The sequence below is a fragment of the Triturus cristatus genome, chromosome 6, assembly GCF_964204655.1.
Source record: "Triturus cristatus chromosome 6, aTriCri1.1, whole genome shotgun sequence".
Classification (NCBI taxonomy): Eukaryota; Metazoa; Chordata; class Amphibia; order Caudata; family Salamandridae; genus Triturus; species Triturus cristatus.
The window spans coordinates 1,480,311,717-1,480,330,819 of NC_140589.1; the positions used below are offsets into that span (position 1 = coordinate 1,480,311,717).

The 19,103-nt window shown below is 51.1% G+C and overlaps 1 long non-coding RNA gene across 1 annotated transcript in view; it reads right to left on the reverse strand.

Moving 5' to 3' along the window:
• LOC146821576 (uncharacterized) overlaps window positions 1–19,103 on the reverse strand; it is a 219,888-nt gene that overhangs the window by 23,185 nt on the left and 177,600 nt on the right. The gene's annotated exons all lie outside the window — the stretch shown is intronic.

The window sequence follows — 19,103 nt, forward strand, 5'->3', positions numbered from 1 at the left end:
ATGGTTTTGACCAACTGATGATAGGCTAGTTATTCCCTCATGCGACTCCATCTGGCGGTGCTTGAGAACCCTTGTTACAGAGAATCACTACACACCGCCATCACAGAGTATTTTAATAATAATCAAGGCTCAGCATCGTCTGTACTTATAGAATGGGAAGGCTTCAAAGCTGTAGTCCTTGTCCACTGCATGTGTCAGTCAGTAGGAATCTGAAGAGAACTTAATGAAGAACTACACACACCAGATGTCACTCTTCATATACTAGACAATAGCTTAGGAACGTTAATCACCGAAGGCTACTAGATGCAAAGAAACATTATAATACCACCTTAGTATGCCTGAGACGCCACGATTTAAAAACAGTATAGCCCGGGCCCACGAAGAAGAGGGTAAATAAGGGAGGATCCTGGCGTGGCTCATTCACACCGACCTGAGAGGCATACCCATTACACACCTATGATCTGCTGCAGGGGCACATATATTTTCCCCAGGGGTCATTAATGATGAGTTTCGGGACTGATACAAGGCACTATATTGCCTCCCAGAGGCACTCCAAAAGCCCACAAGATGGCTTCTTGGGCCTTCTGCCTCTCCCAACACTGCCACCTGGGGTGCAGGAATCTATTGGAGGACCAGTGACAGTTCAGGAGATACAACATGCCATTAAGGAAATGGCCATTGGCAAGAACCCAGGCCCACAGTAGAGTTTTACTCTGCTTTTACAGATCAGATAGCACCAAAGCTAGAAGCGCTCTATGCTGAGTCCTTGAAGGCCTCCTGGCCGATTCCACGAGGAGAGCAACTGTGATTTGCCTCCTCAAGACCAAAATCTCAAGTGTATCCACTTCCACCTTCCGGACACTGTCCTTGCTAAACATGGACTTCAAGATCTCAAGTAAGGTGCTAGCATGTAGGTTGCCCCACTATATGCCGGTTTAGGTCCACAGAGACCAAAACGGTTTCATACCGAACTGCCGTACCTCCCTTAACCTCAGGAGACGTTATCATTTTCTCTACTACCCAGAGATACAGGCTTTACCAGAGGCTATGCTCATGTCAGTGGACTTTGAGAAGGCCTTCCACTTGGTATAGTGGACTTCCTGTCGAAGGTAATGCGTAGAATGGGAGAGGGTAACGACTGGATTAAATTGGTTAGCCTACTCTATTCTTGACAGATGGCACGGGTTAAGACTGTTTCTGCAATCTCAAACACATATTATATTTTGGACACAAGGCAGGCTGCCACTGTCTTTCCTGCTATTTACCCTAGCCATTGAACCTTTGGCAAAGAGATTTCAGTGAAGGTAGAGGCATAATAGTTGATGGTTATGAACATATCATCTTGCTTTATGCAGATGACCTCCTTCTGTACATAGCAAACACAACAAGATGATGGACAAAGTGCTGAAACTTTTCTACCACTCACCCCCGTCACAGATCTGGGTTGAATTCATTGTTCTTTTCCTCACTATGCCACCCCAGTTTGGACTCAGCCATATGCAAATCAGTCTTGACCCTGTTCCTCGTGGGAACAGTCGAGCCTGAACTGCCAGGCTAGGCCCTCCCTGGACCTGAAACAAGCATCTTGGGACCGGTTTCAGGGTTTCACCCCTCATCAGCCAGGCCAGGTCCTTCCAGGACCGGAACCAAGCATCCTGGGATCAGTTTCAGGGTTTCACCCCTCATCAGCCAGGCTAGCTTGAATACAGTGGCACAGCGAGCAAAGAACCCACGTCTGGGCATACCCATGGCCACTTACAGCAAACATAGCAATCACAACGAGATGATGGACAGAATGTTGAAACTTTTCAACCACTCACCCCAAGTCACAGATCTGGGTTTAATCCATCGTTATTTTGCTCACTATGTCACCCCAGTTTGGACCCGGGCCTTTTGCAAATCAGTTTTGACCCAGTTCCTCATGGGAACAGTCCAGCCTGAACTGCCAGGCTAGGCCCTCCCTGGACCTGAAACAAGCATCTTGGGACCGGTTTCAGGGTTTCACCCCTCATCAGCCAGGCTAGCTTGATTACAGTGGCACAGCGAGCAAAGAACCCACGTCTGGGCATACCCATGGCCACTTACGGCAAACATAGCAATCACAAGATGATGGACAGAATGTTGAAACTTTTCAACCACTCACCCCAAGTCACATATCTGGGTTTAATCCATGGCTCTTTTGGTCACTATGCCACCCCAGTTTGGACCCAGCCATTTGCAGATCAGTCCTGACCCTAATCCTCAGGGGAACATTCCAGCCCGAACTGACAGGCCAGGTCCTCCTGGACCGCAAACAAGCATACTGTGACCGGTTTTGTGGCTCACCCCTCATCAGCCAGGCTAGCTTGACTACAGTGGCACAGCGAGCAAAGAACCCACGTCTGGGCATACCCATGGCCACTTACGGCAAACATAGCAATCACAACAAGATGATGGACAGAATGTTGAAACTTTTCAACCACTCACCCCAAGTCACATATCTGGGTTTAATCCATGGCTCTTTTGGTCACTATGCCACTCCAGTTTTGACCCAGCCATTTGCAGATCAGTCCTGACCCTAATCCTCAGGGGAACATTCCAGCCCGAACTGCCTGGCCAGGTCCTCCCTGGACCTACAACAAGGGCCTATATTCTGCCCCAGTTCGACCCTGTCCATAACATATGGGGCAGATGTGTTTTTTACCCTAAAAATACCTCTAAAAATACTCTGTTCTCTAAATATGCCTTTCGTGAATTTTTTAGAACCCCTTGCTGCATCTCGTGGGGCAAAACCGAGTTCACCATGAATGGTCAACGTTTCAAACGAAGAGCCCCTAATCCCTTTTATTGATTACAATAAAAAAGTCTACTTCCTGGAGAAGTTTCTTTGAGAAGTAACCAATAAAAGATTATAAAACAGCTGATAAAAAAATTCAACACTATCATGTTGTTGGTGGTTTCACTGCATACAATGTTTAAAATGTTTTATAGGGCTCATCGTAGTGTCCTAGTTTACGATGTATCTGGCAATGTTTGCTTCTGGTCCCTCCCTTGGCGAATACTTGGTCAGATGTTTAGAAAGCTGAGAATTAATAAATTTTATTTATTTATTTTATTATTTAAGGATCTTGTTAATGATGCAACAGATCCTAAAGATGACCTAAGTTTCAGGGGGAGCCAGTAAAGATACTTTAGTACTAGGGTGATGTGGTTGGATTTCTCCAGACCCTTAATGAGCTCTGCTGCTACGTGAAGGATGCCTTTCTGGAGACCAAGGGTGTCTCTGGGATGCCTTTGAGCAGGGTATTGCCTTTGTTTCAGTGGGAGAGAACAATGGTTTGAACTGTTGCTCTTAAGTCTTCTCCTGGGAGAAAAGGTTTCAGTTTTTTCAGAAGAGATCATTAGAAGCAGGCTATTTTGGACTTCTTGTTAATGTGTTCTTAGAGTGAAAGGTTTGACTCAAGGGTGAGTCTGATTGATTTGGTCTATTCTGTCAGTGGGGGTGTGAAGTCCTTTAGGTTTAACTTAGAGAGCCATGAGTCAATCAGAGAATGTTTTTCATTATTGGCAAACAGAATGAATTTTGTCTTTTTGGTTTTTAGCATCAGTTAGTTTGTTGACTTCCAGATTTGGATGCATGCGATGCACGCCTTAGGTCGCTTTTTATTGTTGGTTGAGATTTTGAGATGGCATTGAGCTCCGAGACAGAAAATAAAAAGCCATTATGATTTTTGCTATAGACTGATTCCATAATTTGAGAGGGTAATTAAAATATATAAATAAAAGTACCGCTCAACTATTCAGTAATGTTTGCACCCTTTATTAAGTAGCTACACAACTATTCAGATTTCCTCTTACTATGCAAAATGATCAGGTGTAATCATTGAAGATCAAATAGATCAATACTGTTCAATGCGTTTGCTGGACTTCATGTGCCCAGCATTTGTTCAAGGTGCCAAGGTTGTCACTCATATTATGTTTTTGGTGCCCTCAGATTACTAGGCTTACAGAGTCATTCCCCCTGCAGTAGAATTATCCATCTGCTGTCAGTGTCATGATGCCATTGTTCTCATTGCTGCATTACCATGTTGAGTGCAGTCATATATATAGAACTGTGACATGTTTTCACAATCCTCAAGCAGTTAGAGCCCCATAACATCATCTATATCAACATTTTTCTGTTGCCTCTCTCCTTTCTTTCTACTTCACCTTTCTCTACTTCACGTCTTTCTCTTTCCGCTCTGTATTTTTGTATCTTACCTCTCTACCTCACCAATTACTGCATCCCAGCCTTTCTTTCTAATGCACTTCTCTATCTACTCGCATCTCTGACTATCTGCTCCAACTATTTGCTCCATCTCTCTTCCTCATCTATTTTCCTTTCTCATGTCTCTCGACATAGTGCACCTTACCTCTCCAACCTCGCCTTTTTTTCTACATCGCCATATATCTACCACAGGCATAGTTCAACTCTCTTTACTTTGCCACTTACTATATCCCACCTCCCCTTTTTACCTTTCTACCTTCCACTTCTTTTTACCTGACGTCTTTCTAAACCACACTTGTCATTTTGCCCATCTCTCAGCATTAACACTCTCTACCCTAAATCTCTAACTATTTCTCTCACTACAAAAAGAACAATTGATGGACAGAATGTTGAACAATGCCAAACATTCACCCCAGTACAAAGATCTGTGCCAAAATCTATCGTTTTTTTGATCCCCATGCCATTCCAGTTTAAACAAAGCCATATACAAATCAGTCATGACTCTGCTCCCAATAGGAACAGTCCAGCCCGAACTGCCAGGCCAGGTTTTCCCTGGAGCGGAAACAAGCATCCTGGGAACGGCTTTAGGGTTTCACCTCTCATCAGCCAGGCTAGCTTGACTCCAGTGGCATGGAGAGCATGGGACCCACATCTGGGCATACTTGTCCTGACTCGGGGTGACAAATGCAAAAAGAACAATTGATGGACAGAATCTTGAACAATGTCAAACATTCACCCCAGTACAGAGATCTGGGCCTAAATCCATCAAATTGTTGCTCCCCATGCCATTCCAATTAAACCCAGCCATATGCAAATCAGTCTTGACCCTGCTCCTAATGGGAACAATCTAGGCCAAACTGCCAGGTCAGGTTCTCCCTGGACCGGAAACAAGCATCCTAGGACCAGCTTCGGGGTTTCACCCCTGATTAGCCAGGCTAGCGTGACTCCAGTTACATAGGGGTACAAAAGAGGGTGGTGATGGACGGAGCATCAGAACCAATCAAACACTCACACCCAGTCAACAGATCCGGGTTTGATCCATCACCGTTCTTTAGTTCACTCTGCCACCCCAGTTCAGACATGGCCATATGCAAATCAGTCTGACCCTGTGCCTCATGGGAACAGTCCAGCCCGAACTGCCAAGCCATGACTTCCCTGGACCGGAAACAAGCTTCCTAGGACCGGTTTCTGGAATTTCAGCCGTCTTCAGCCAGGCTTGCTTGAATCCAGTGGCAAAGTGAGCAAGGGACTCACGTCTGAGCATACCCTGCCAACTTATGGCGAACAAAGCGGTACAAAAGAGGGTGGTGATGGACGGAGCATCAGAACCAATCAAACACTCACACCCAGTCAACAGATCCGGGTTTGATCCATCACCGTTCTTTAGCTCACTCTGCCACCCCAGTTCAGACATGGCCATTTGCAAATCAGTCTGACCCTGTGCCTCATGGGAACAGTCCAGCCCGAACTGCCAAGCCATGCCTTCCCTGGACCGGAAACAAGCTTCCTAGGACCGGTTTCTGGCATTTCAGCCGTCTTCAGCCAGGCTTGCTTGAATCCAGTGGCAAAGTGAGCAAGGGACTCACGTCTGAGCATACCCTGCCAACTTGTGGCGAACAAAGCGGTACAAAAGAGGGTGGTGATGGACGGAGCATGAGAACCAATCAAACACTCACACCCAGTCAACAGATCCGGGTTTGATCCATCACCGTTCTTTAGCTCACTCTGCCACCCCAGTTCAGACATGGCCATATGCAAATCAGTCTGACCCTGTGCCTCATGGGAACAGTCCAGCCCGAACTGCCAAGCCATGCCTTCCCTAGACCGGAAACAAGCTTCCTAGGACCGGTTTCTGGCATTTCAGCCGTCTTCAGCCAGGCTTGCTTGAATCCAGTGGCAAAGTGAGCAAGGGACTCACGTCTGAGCATACCCTGCCAACTTATGGCGAACAAAGCGGTACAAAAGAGGGTGGTGATGGACGGAGCATCAGAACCAATCAAACACTCACACCCAGTCAACAGATCCGGGTTTGATCCATCACCGTTCTTTAGCTCACTCTGCCACCCCAGTTCAGACATGGCCATATGCAAATCAGTCTGACCCTGTGCCTCATGGGAACAGTCCAGCCCGAACTGCCAAGCCATGCCTTCCCTGGACCGGAAACAAGCTTCCTAGGACCGGTTTCTGGCATTTCAGCCGTCTTCAGCCAGGCTTGCTTGAATCCAGTGGCAAAGTGAGCAAGGGACTCACGTCTGAGCATACCCTGCCAACTTATGGCGAACAAAGCGGTACAAAAGAGGGTGGTGATGGACGGAGCATCAGAACCAATCAAACACTCACACCCAGTCAACAGATCCGGGTTTGATCCATCACCGTTCTTTAGCTCACTCTGCCACCCCAGTTCAGACATGGCCATTTGCAAATCAGTCTGACCCTGTGCCTCATGGGAACAGTCCAGCCCGAACTGCCAAGCCATGCCTTCCCTGGACCGGAAACAAGCTTCCTAGGACCGGTTTCTGGCATTTCAGCCGTCTTCAGCCAGGCTTGCTTGAATCCAGTGGCAAAGTGAGCAAGGCACTCACGTCTGAGCATACCCTGCCAACTTATGGCGAACAAAGCGGTACAAAAGAGGGTGGTGATGGACGGAGCATCAGAACCAATCAAACACTCACACCCAGTCAACAGATCCGGGTTTGATCCATCACCGTTCTTTAGCTCACTCTGCCACCCCAGTTCAGACATGGCCATATGCAAATCAGTCTGACCCTGTGCCTCATGGGAACAGTCCAGCCCGAACTGCCAAGCCATGCCTTCCCTGGACCGGAAACAAGCTTCCTAGGACCGGTTTCTGGCATTTCAGCCGTCTTCAGCCAGGCTTGCTTGAATCCAGTGGCAAAGTGAGCAAGGGACTCACGTCTGAGCATACCCTGCCAACTTATGGCGAACAAAGCGGTACAAAAGAGGGTGGTGATAGACGGAGCATCAGAACCAATCAAACACTCACACCCAGTCAACAGATCCGGGTTTGATCCATCACCGTTTTTTAGCTCACTCTGCCACCCCAGTTCAGACATGGCCATATGCAAATCAGTCTGACCCTGTGCCTCATGGGAACAGTCCAGCCCGAACTGCCAAGCCATGCCTTCCCTGGACCGGAAACAAGCTTCCTAGGACCGGTTTCTGGCATTTCAGCCGTCTTCAGCCAGGCTTGCTTGAATCCAGTGGCAAAGTGAGCAAGGGACTCACGTCTGAGCATACCCTGCCAACTTATGGCGAACAAAGCGGTACAAAAGAGGGTGGTGATGGACGGAGCATCAGAACCAATCAAACACTCACACCCAGTCAACAGATCCGGGTTTGATCCATCACCGTTCTTTAGCTCACTCTGCCACCCCAGTTCAGACATGGCCATATGCAAATCAGTCTGACCCTGTGCCTCATGGGAACAGTCCAGCCCGAACTGCCAAGCCATGCCTTCCCTGGACCGGAAACAAGCTTCCTAGGACCGGTTTCTGGCATTTCAGCCGTCTTCAGCCAGGCTTGCTTGAATCCAGTGGCAAAGTGAGCAAGGGACTCACGTCTGAGCATACCCTGCCAACTTATAGCGAACAAAGCGGTACAAAAGAGGGTGGTGATGGACGGAGCATCAGAACCAATCAAACACTCACACCCAGTCAACAGATCCGGGTTTGATCCATCACCGTTCTTTAGCTCACTCTGCCACCCCAGTTCAGACATGGCCATATGCAAATCAGTCTGACCCTGTGCCTCATGGGAACAGTCCAGCCCGAACTGCCAAGCCATGCCTTCCCTGGACCGGAAACAAGCTTCCTAGGACCGGTTTCTGGCATTTCAGCCGTCTTCAGCCAGGCTTGCTTGAATCCAGTGGCAAAGTGAGCAAGGGACTCACGTCTGAGCATACCCTGCCAACTTATGGCGAACAAAGCGGTACAAAAGAGGGTGGTGATGGACGGAGCATCAGAACCAATCAAACACTCACACCCAGTCAACAGATCCGGGTTTGATCCATCACCGTTCTTTAGCTCACTCTGCCACCCCAGTTCAGACATGGCCATATGCAAATCAGTCTGACCCTGTGCCTCATGGGAACAGTCCAGCCCGAACTGCCAAGCCATGCCTTCCCTGGACCGGAAACAAGCTTCCTAGGACCGGTTTCTGGCATTTCAGCCGTCTTCAGCCAGGCTTGCTTGAATCCAGTGGCAAAGTGAGCAAGGGACTCACGTCTGAGCATACCCTGCCAACTTATGGCGAACAAAGCGGTACAAAAGAGGGTGGTGATGGACGGAGCATCAGAACCAATCAAACACTCACACCCAGTCAACAGATCCGGGTTTGATCCATCACCGTTCTTTAGCTCACTCTGCCACCCCAGTTCAGACATGGCCATATGCAAATCAGTCTGACCCTGTGCCTCATGGGAACAGTCCAGCCCGAACTGCCAAGCCATGCCTTCCCTGGACCGGAAACAAGCTTCCTAGGACCGGTTTCTGGCATTTCAGCCGTCTTCAGCCAGGCTTGCTTGAATCCAGTGGCAAAGTGAGCAAGGGACTCACGTCTGAGCATACCCTGCCAACTTATGGCGAACAAAGCGGTACAAAAGAGGGTGGTGATGGACGGAGCATCAGAACCAATCAAACACTCACACCCAGTCAACAGATCCGGGTTTGATCCATCACCGTTCTTTAGCTCACTCTGCCACCCCAGTTCAGACATGGCCATATGCAAATCAGTCTGACCCTGTGCCTCATGGGAACAGTCCAGCCCGAACTGCCAAGCCATGCCTTCCGTGGACCGGAAACAAGCTTCCTAGGACCGGTTTCTGGCATTTCAGCCGTCTTCAGCCAGGCTTGCTTGAATCCAGTGGCAAAGTGAGCAAGGGACTCACGTCTGAGCATACCCTGCCAACTTATGGCGAACAAAGCGGTACAAAAGAGGTTGGTGATAGACGGAGCATCAGAACCAATCAAACACTCACACCCAGTCAACAGATCCGGGTTTGATCCATTACCGTTCTTTAGCTCACTCTGCCACCCCAGTTCAGACATGGCCATATGCAAATCAGTCTGACCCTGTGCCTCATGGGAACAGTCCAGCCCGAACTGCCAAGCCATGCCTTCCCTGGACCGGAAACAAGCTTCCTAGGACCGGTTTCTGGCATTTCAGCCGTCTTCAGCCAGGCTTGCTTGAATCCAGTGGCAAAGTGAGCAAGGGACTCACGTCTGAGCATACCCTGCCAACTTATGGCGAACAAAGCGGTACAAAAGAGGGTGGTGATGGACGGAGCATCAGAACCAATCAAACACTCACACCCAGTCAACAGATCCGGGTTTGATCCATCACCGTTCTTTAGCTCACTCTGCCACCCCAGTTCAGACATGGCCATATGCAAATCAGTCTGACCCTGTGCCTCATGGGAACAGTCCAGCCCGAACTGCCAAGCCATGCCTTCCCTGGATCGGAAACAAGCTTCCTAGGACCGGTTTCTGGCATTTCAGCCGTCTTCAGCCAGGCTTGCTTGAATCCAGTGGCAAAGTGAGCAAGGGACTCACGTCTGAGCATACCCTGCCAACTTATGGCGAACAAAGCGGTACAAAAGAGGGTGGTGATGGACGGAGCATCAGAACCAATCAAACACTCACACCCAGTCAACAGATCCGGGTTTGATCCATCACCGTTCTTTAGCTCACTCTGCCACCCCAGTTCAGACATGGCCATATGCAAATCAGTCTGACCCTGTGCCTCATGGGAACAGTCCAGCCCGAACTGCCAAGCCATGCCTTCCCTGGACCGGAAACAAGCTTCCTACGACCGGTTTCTGGCATTTCAGCCGTCTTCAGCCAGGCTTGCTTGAATCCAGTGGCAAAGTGAGCAAGGGACTCACGTCTGAGCATACCCTGCCAACTTATGGCGAACAAAGCGGTACATGTTCGCCATAAGTTGGCAGGGTATGCTCAGACATGAGTCCCTTGCTCACTTTGCCACTGGATTCAAGCAAGCCTGGCTGAAGACGGCTGAAATGCCAGAAACCGGTCCTAGGAAGCTTGGTTCCGGTCCAGGGAAGACATGGCTTGGCAGTTCGGGCTGGACTGTTCCCATGAGGCACAGGGTCAGACTGATTTGCATATGGCCATGTCTGAACTGGGGTGGCAGAGTGGGCTAAAGAACGGTGATGGATCAAACCCAGATCTGTTGACTGGGTGTGAGTGTTTGATTGGTTCTGATGCTCCGTCCATCACCACCCCCTTGTGTACCGCTTTGTTCGCCATAAGTTGGCAGGGTATGCTCAGACGTGAGTCCCTTGCTCACTTTGCCACTGGATTCAAGCAAGCCTGGCTGAAGACGGCTGAAATGCCAGAAACCGGTCCTAGGAAGCTTGGTTCCGGTCCAGGGAAGAAATGGCTTGGCAGTTCGGGCTGGACTGTTCCCATGAGGCACAGGGTCAGACTGATTTGCATATGGCCATGTCTGAACTGGGGTGGCAGAGTGGGCTAAAGAACGGTGATGGATCAAACCCAGATCTGTTGACTGGGTGTGAGTGTTTGATTGGTTCTGATGCTCCGTCCATCACCACCCCCTTGTGTACCGCTTTGTTTGCCATAAGTTGGCAGGGTATGCTCAGACGTGAGTCCCTTGCTCACTTTGCCACTGGATTCAAGCAAGCCTGGCTGAAGACGGCTGAAATGCCAGAAACCGGTCCTAGGAAGCTTGGTTCCGGTCCAGGGAAGACATGGCTTGGCAGTTCGGGCTGGACTGTTCCCATGAGGCACAGGGTCAGACTGATTTGCATATGGCCATGTCTGAACTGGGGTGGCAGAGTGGGCTAAAGAACGGTGATGGATCAAACCCAGATCTGTTGACTGGGTGTGAGTGTTTGATTGGTTCTGATGCTCCGTCCATCACCACCCCCTTGTGTACCGCTTTGTTTGCCATAAGTTGGCAGGGTATGCTCAGACGTGAGTCCCTTGCTCACTTTGCCACTGGATTCAAGCAAGCCTGGCTGAAGACGGCTGAAATGCCAGAAACCGGTCCTAGGAAGCTTGGTTCCGGTCCAGGGAAGACATGGCTTGGCAGTTCGGGCTGGACTGTTCCCATGAGGCACAGGGTCAGACTGATTTGCATATGGCCATGTCTGAACTGGGGTGGCAGAGTGGGCTAAAGAACGGTGATGGATCAAACCCAGATCTGTTGACTGGGTGTGAGTGTTTGATTGGTTCTGATGCTCTGTCCATCACCACCCCCTTGTGTACCGCTTTGTTCGCCATAAGTTGGCAGGGTATGCTCAGACGTGAGTCCCTTGCTCACTTTGCCACTGGATTCAAGCAAGCCTGGCTGAAGACGGCTGAAATGCCAGAAACCGGTCCTAGGAAGCTTGGTTCCGGTCCAGGGAAGACATGGCTTGGCAGTTCGGGCTGGACTGTTCCCATGAGGCACAGGGTCAGACTGATTTGCATATGGCCATGTCTGAACTGGGGTGTCAGAGTGGGCTAAAGAACGGTGATGGATCAAACCCAGATCTGTTGACTGGGTGTGAGTGTTTGATTGGTTCTGATGCTCCGTCCATCACCACCCCCTTGTGTACCGCTTTGTTCGCCATAAGTTGGCAGGGATAGCTCAGACGTGAGTCCCTTGCTCACTTTGCCACTGGATTCAAGCAAGCCTGGCTGAAGACGGCTGAAATGCCAGAAACCGGTCCTAGGAAGCTTGGTTCCGGTCCAGGGAAAACATGGCTTGGCAGTTCGGGCTGGACTGTTCCCATGAGGCACAGGGTCAGACTGATTTGCATATGGCCATGTCTGAACTGGGGTGGCAGAGTGGGCTAAAGAACGGTGATGGATCAAACCCAGATCTGTTGACTGGGTGTGAGTGTTTGATTGGTTCTGATGCTCCGTCCATCACCATCCCCTTGTGTACCGCTTTGTTCGCCATAAGTTGGCAGGGTATGCTCAGACGTGAGTCCCTTGCTCACTTTGCCACTGGATTCAAGCAAGCCTGGCTGAAGACGGCTGAAATGCCAGAAACCGGTCCTAGGAAGCTTGGTTCCGGTCCAGGGAAGACATGGCTTGGCAGTTCGGGCTGGACTGTTCCCATGAGGCACAGGGTCAGACTGATTTGCATATGGCCATGTCTGAACTGGGGTGGCAGAGTGGGCTAAAGAACGGTGATGGATCAAACCCAGATCTGTTGACTGGGTGTGAGTGTTTGATTGGTTCTGATGCTCCGTCCATCACCACCCCCTTGTGTACCGCTTTGTTCGCCATAAGTTGGCAGGGTATGCTCAGACGTGAGTCCCTTGCTCACTTTGCCACTGGATTCAAGCAAGCCTGGCTGAAGACGGCTGAAATGCCAGAAACCGGTCCTAGGAAGCTTGGTTCCGGTCCAGGGAAGACATGGCTTGGCAGTTTGGGCTGGACTGTTCCCATGAGGCACAGGGTCAGATTGATTTGCATATGGCCATGTCTGAACTGGGGTGGCAGAGTGGGCTAAAGAACGGTGATGGATCAAACCCAGATCTGTTGACTGGGTGTGAGTGTTTGATTGGTTCTGATGCTCCGTCCATCACCACCCCCTTGTGTACCGCTTTGTTCGCCATAAGTTGGCAGGGTATGCTCAGACGTGAGTCCCTTGCTCACTTTGCCACTGGATTCAAGAAAGCCTGGCTGAAGGCGGCTGAAATGCCAGAAACCGGTCCTAGGAAGCTTGGTTCCGGTTCAGGGAAGACATGGCTTGGCAGTTCGGGCTGGACTGTTCCCATGAGGCACAGGGTCCGACTGATTTGCATATGGCCATGTCTGAACTGGGGTGGCAGAGTGGGCTAAAGAACGGTGATGGATCAAACCCAGATCTGTTGACTGGGTGTGAGTGTTTGATTGGTTCTGATGCTCCGTCCATCACCACCCCCTTGTGTACCGCTTTGTTCGCCATAAGTTGGCAGGGTATGCTCAGACGTGAGTCCCTTGCTCACTTTGCCACTGGATTCAAGCAAGCCTGGCTGAAGACGGCTGAAATGCCAGAAACCGGTCCTAGGAAGCTTGGTTCCGGTCCAGGGAAGACATGGCTTGGCAGTTCGGGCTGGACTGTTCCCATGAGGCACAGGGTCAGACTGATTTGCATATGGCCATGTCTGAACTGGGGTGGCAGAGTGGGCTAAAGAACGGTGATGGATCAAACCCAGATCTGTTGACTGGGTGTGAGTGTTTGATTGGTTCTGATGCTCCGTCCATCACCACCCTCTTGTGTACCGCTTTGTTCGCCATAAGTTGGCAGGGTATGCTCAGATGTGAGTCCCTTGCTCACTTTGCCACTGGATTCAAGCAAGCCTGGCTGAAGACGGCTGAAATGCCAGAAACCGGTCCTAGGAAGCTTGTTTCCGGTCCAGGGAAGACATGGCTTGGCAGTTCGGGCTGGACTGTTCCCATGAGGCACAGGGTCAGACTGATTTGCATATGGCCATGTCTGAACTGGGGTGGCAGAGTGGGCTAAAGAACGGTGATGGATCAAACCCAGATCTGTTGACTGGGTGCGAGTGTTTGATTGGTTCTGATGCTCCGTCCATTACCACCCCCTTGTGTACCGCTTTGTTCGCCATAAGTTGGCAGGGTATGCTCAGACGTGAGTCCCTTGCTCACTTTGCCACTGGATTCAAGCAAGCCTGGCTGAAGACGGCTGAAATGCCAGAAACCGGTCCTAGGAAGCTTGGTTCCGGTCCAGGGAAGACATGGCTTGGCAGTTCGGGCTGGACTGTTCCCATGAGGCACAGGGTCAGACTGATTTGCATATGGCCATGTCTGAACTGGGGTGGCAGAGTGGGCTAAAGAACGGTGATGGATCAAACCCAGATCTGTTGACTGGGTGTGAGTGTTTGATTGGTTCTGATGCTCCGTCCATCACCACCCCCTTGTGTACCGCTTTGTTCGCCATAAGTTGGCAGGGTATGCTCAGACGTGAGTCCCTTGCTCACTTTGCCACTGGATTCAAGCAAGCCTGGCTGAAGACGGCTGAAATGCCAGAAACCGGTCCTAGGAAGCTTGGTTCCGGTCCAGGGAAGACATGGCTTGGCAGTTCGGGCTGGACTGTTCCCATGAGGCACAGGGTCAGACTGATTTGCATATGGCCATGTCTGAACTGGGGTGGCAGAGTGGGCTAAAGAACGGTGATGGATCAAACCCAGATCTGTTGACTGGGTGCGAGTGTTTGATTGGTTCTGATGCTCCGTCCATCACCACCCCCTTGTGTACCGCTTTGTTCGCCATAAGTTGGCAGGGTATGCTCAGACGTGAGTCCCTTGCTCACTTTGCCACTGGATTCAAGCAAGCCTGGCTGAAGACGGCTGAAATGCCAGAAACCGGTCCTAGGAAGCTTGTTTCCGGTCCAGGGAAGGCATGGCTTGGCAGTTCGGGCTGGACTGTTCCCATGAGGCACAGGGTCAGACTGATTTGCATATGGCCATGTCTGAACTGGGGTGGCAGAGTGAGCTAAAGAACGGTGATGGATCAAACCCGGATCTGTTGACTGGGTGTGAGTGTTTGATTGGTTCTGATGCTCCGTCCATCACCACCCTCTTTTGTACCGCTTTGTTCGCCATAAGTTGGCAGGGTATGCTCAGACGTGAGTCCCTTGCTCACTTTGCCACTGGATTCAAGAAAGCCTGGCTGAAGGCGGCTGAAATGCCAGAAACCGGTCCTAGGAAGCTTGGTTCCGGTTCAGGGAAGACATGGCTTGGCAGTTCGGGCTGGACTGTTCCCATGAGGCACAGGGTCCGACTGATTTGCATATGGCCATGTCTGAACTGGGGTGGCAGAGTGGGCTAAAGAACGGTGATGGATCAAACCCAGATCTGTTGACTGGGTGTGAGTGTTTGATTGGTTCTGATGCTCCGTCCATCACCACCCCCTTGTGTACCGCTTTGTTCGCCATAAGTTGGCAGGGTATGCTCAGACGTGAGTCCCTTGCTCACTTTGCCACTGGATTCAAGCAAGCCTGGCTGAAGACGGCTGAAATGCCAGAAACCGGTCCTAGGAAGCTTGGTTCCGGTCCAGGGAAGACATGGCTTGGCAGTTCGGGCTGGACTGTTCCCATGAGGCACAGGGTCAGACTGATTTGCATATGGCCATGTCTGAACTGGGGTGGCAGAGTGGGCTAAAGAACGGTGATGGATCAAACCCAGATCTGTTGACTGGGTGTGAGTGTTTGATTGGTTCTGATGCTCCGTCCATCACCACCCTCTTGTGTACCGCTTTGTTCGCCATAAGTTGGCAGGGTATGCTCAGACGTGAGTCCCTTGCTCACTTTGACACTGGATTCAAGCAAGCCTGGCTGAAGACGGCTGAAATGCCAGAAACCGGTCCTAGGAAGCTTGTTTCCGGTCCAGGGAAGACATGGCTTGGCAGTTCGGGCTGGACTGTTCCCATGAGGCACAGGGTCAGACTGATTTGCATATAGCCATGTCTGAACTGGGGTGGCAGAGTGGGCTAAAGAACGGTGATGGATCAAACCCAGATCTGTTGACTGGGTGTGAGTGTTTGATTGGTTCTGATGCTCCGTCCATCACCACCCCCTTGTGTACCGCTTTGTTCGCCATAAGTTGGCAGGGTATGCTCAGACGTGAGTCCCTTGCTCACTTTGCCACTGGATTCAAGCAAGCCTGGCTGAAGACGGCTGAAATGCCAGAAACCGGTCCTAGGAAGCTTGGTTCCGGTCCAGGGAAGACATGGCTTGGCAGTTCGGGCTGGACTGTTCCCATGAGGCACAGGGTCAGACTGATTTGCATATGGCCATGTCTGAACTGGGGTGGCAGAGTGGGCTAAAGAACGGTGATGGATCAAACCCAGATCTGTTGACTGGGTGTGAGTGTTTGATTGGTTCTGATGCTCCGTCCATCACCACCCCCTTGTGTACCGCTTTGTTCGCCATAAGTTGGCAGGGTATGCTCAGACGTGAGTCCCTTGCTCACTTTGCCACTGGATTCAAGCAAGCCTGGCTGAAGACGGCTGAAATGCCAGAAACCGGTCCTAGGAAGCTTGGTTCCGGTCCAGGGAAGACATGGCTTGGCAGTTCGGGCTGGACGGTTCCCATGAGGCACAGGGTCAGACTGATTTGCATATGGCCATGTCTGAACTGGGGTGGCAGAGTGGGCTAAAGAACGGTGATGGATCAAACCCAGATCTGTTGACTGGGTGCGAGTGTTTGATTGGTTCTGATGCTCCGTCCATCACCACCCCCTTGTGTACCGCTTTGTTCGCCATAAGTTGGCAGGGTATGCTCAGACGTGAGTCCCTTGCTCACTTTGCCACTGGATTCAAGCAAGCCTGGCTGAAGACGGCTGAAATGCCAGAAACCGGTCCTAGGAAGCTTGTTTCCGGTCCAGGGAAGGCATGGCTTGGCAGTTCGGGCTGGACTGTTCCCATGAGGCACAGGGTCAGACTGATTTGCATATGGCCATGTCTGAACTGGGGTGGCAGAGTGAGCTAAAGAACGGTGATGGATCAAACCCGGATCTGTTGACTGGGTGTGAGTGTTTGATTGGTTCTGATGCTCCGTCCATCACCACCCTCTTTTGTACCGCTTTGTTCGCCATAAGTTGGCAGGGTATGCTCAGACGTGAGTCCCTTGCTCACTTTGCCACTGGATTCAAGCAAGCCTGGCTGAAGACGGCTGAAATGCCAGAAACCGGTCCTAGGAAGCTTGTTTCCGGTCCACGGAAGGCATGGCTTGGCAGTTCGGGCTGGACTGTTCCCATGAGGCACAGGGTCAGACTGATTTGCATATGGCCATGTCTGAACTGGGGTGGCAGAGTGAGCTAAAGAACGGTGATGGATCAAACCCGGATCTGTTGACTGGGTGTGAGTGTTTGATTGGTTCTGATGCTCCGTCCATCACCACCCTCTTTTGTACCGCTTTGTTCGCCATAAGTTGGCAGGGTATGCTCAGACGTGAGTCCCTTGCTCACTTTGCCACTGGATTCAAGCAAGCCTGGCTGAAGACGGCTGAAATGCCATAAACCGGTCCTAGGAAGCTTGGTTCCGGTCCCGGGAAGACATGGCTTGGCAGTTCGGGCTGGACTGTTCCCATGAGGCACAGGGTCAGACTGATTTGCATATGGCCATGTCTGAACTGGGGTGGCAGAGAGGGCTAAAGAACGGTGATGGATCAAACCCAGATCTGTTGACTGGGTGTGAGTGTTTGATTGGTTCTGATGCTCCGTCCATCACCACCCCCTTGTGTACCGCTTTGTTCGCCATAAGTTGGCAGGGTATGCTCAGACGTGAGTCCCTTGCTCACTTTGCCACTGGATTCAAGCAAGCCTGGCTGAAGACGGCTGAAATGCCAGAAACCGGTCCTAGGAAGCTTGTTTCCGGTCCACGGAAGGCATGGCTTGGCAGTTCGGGCTGGACTGTTCCCATGAGGCACAGGGTCAGACTGATTTGCATATGGCCATGTCTGAACTGGGGTGGCAGAGTGAGCTAAAGAACGGTGATGGATCAAACCCGGATCTGTTGACTGGGTGTGAGTGTTTGATTGGTTCTGATGCTCCGTCCATCACCACCCTCTTTTGTACCGCTTTGTTCGCCATAAGTTGGCAGGGTATGCTCAGACGTGAGTCCCTTGCTCACTTTGCCACTGGATTCAAGCAAGCCTGGCTGAAGACGGCTGAAATGCCAGAAACCGGTCCTAGGAAGCTTGGTTCCGGTCCAGGGAAGACATGGCTTGGCAGTTCGGGCTGGACTGTTCCCATGAGGCACAGGGTCAGACTGATTTGCATATGGCCATGTCTGAACTGGGGTGGCAGAGAGGGCTAAAGAACGGTGATGGATCAAACCCAGATCTGTTGACTGGGTGTGAGTGTTTGATTGGTTCTGATGCTCCGTCCATCACCACCCCCTTGTGTACCGCTTTGTTCGCCATAAGTTGGCAGGGTATGCTCAGACGTGAGTCCCTTGCTCACTTTGCCACTGGATTCAAGCAAGCCTGGCTGAAGACGGCTGAAATGCCAGAAACCGGTCCTAGGAAGCTTGGTTCCGGTCCAGGGAAGACATGGCTTGGCAGTTCGGGCTGGACTGTTCCCATGAGGCACAGGGTCAGACTGATTTGCATATGGCCATGTCTGAACTGGGGTGGCAGAGTGGGCTAAAGAACGGTGATGGATCAAACCCAGATCTGTTGACTGGGTGTGAGTGTTTGATTGGTTCTGATGCTCTGTCCATCACCACCCCCTTGTGTACCGCTTTGTTCGCCATAAGTTGGCAGGGTATGCTCAGACGTGAGTCCCTTGCTCACTTTGCCACTGGATTCAAGCAAGCCTGGCTGAAGACGGCTGAAATGCCAGAAACCGGTCCTAGGAAGCTTGGTTCCGGTCCAGGGAAGACATGGCTTGGCAGTTCGGGCTGGACTGTTCCCATGAGGCACAGGGTCAGACTGATTTGCATATGGCCATGTCTGAACTGGGGTGTCAGAGTGGGCTAAAGAACGGTGATGGATCAAACCCAGATCTGTTGACTGGGTGTGAGTGTTTGATTGGTTCTGATGCTCCGTCCATCACCACCCCCTTGTGTACCGCTTTGTTCGCCATAAGTTGGCAGGGTATGCTCAGACGTGAGTCCCTTGCTCACTTTGCCACTGGATTCAAGCAAGCCTGGCTGAAGACGGCTGAAATGCCAGAAACCGGTCCTAGGAAGCTTGGTTCCGGTCCAGGGAAAACATGGCTTGGCAGTTCGGGCTGGACTGTTCCCATGAGGCACAGGGTCAGACTGATTTGCATATGGCCATGTCTGAACTGGGGTGGCAGAGTGGGCTAAAGAACGGTGATGGATCAAACCCAGATCTGTTGACTGGGTGTGAG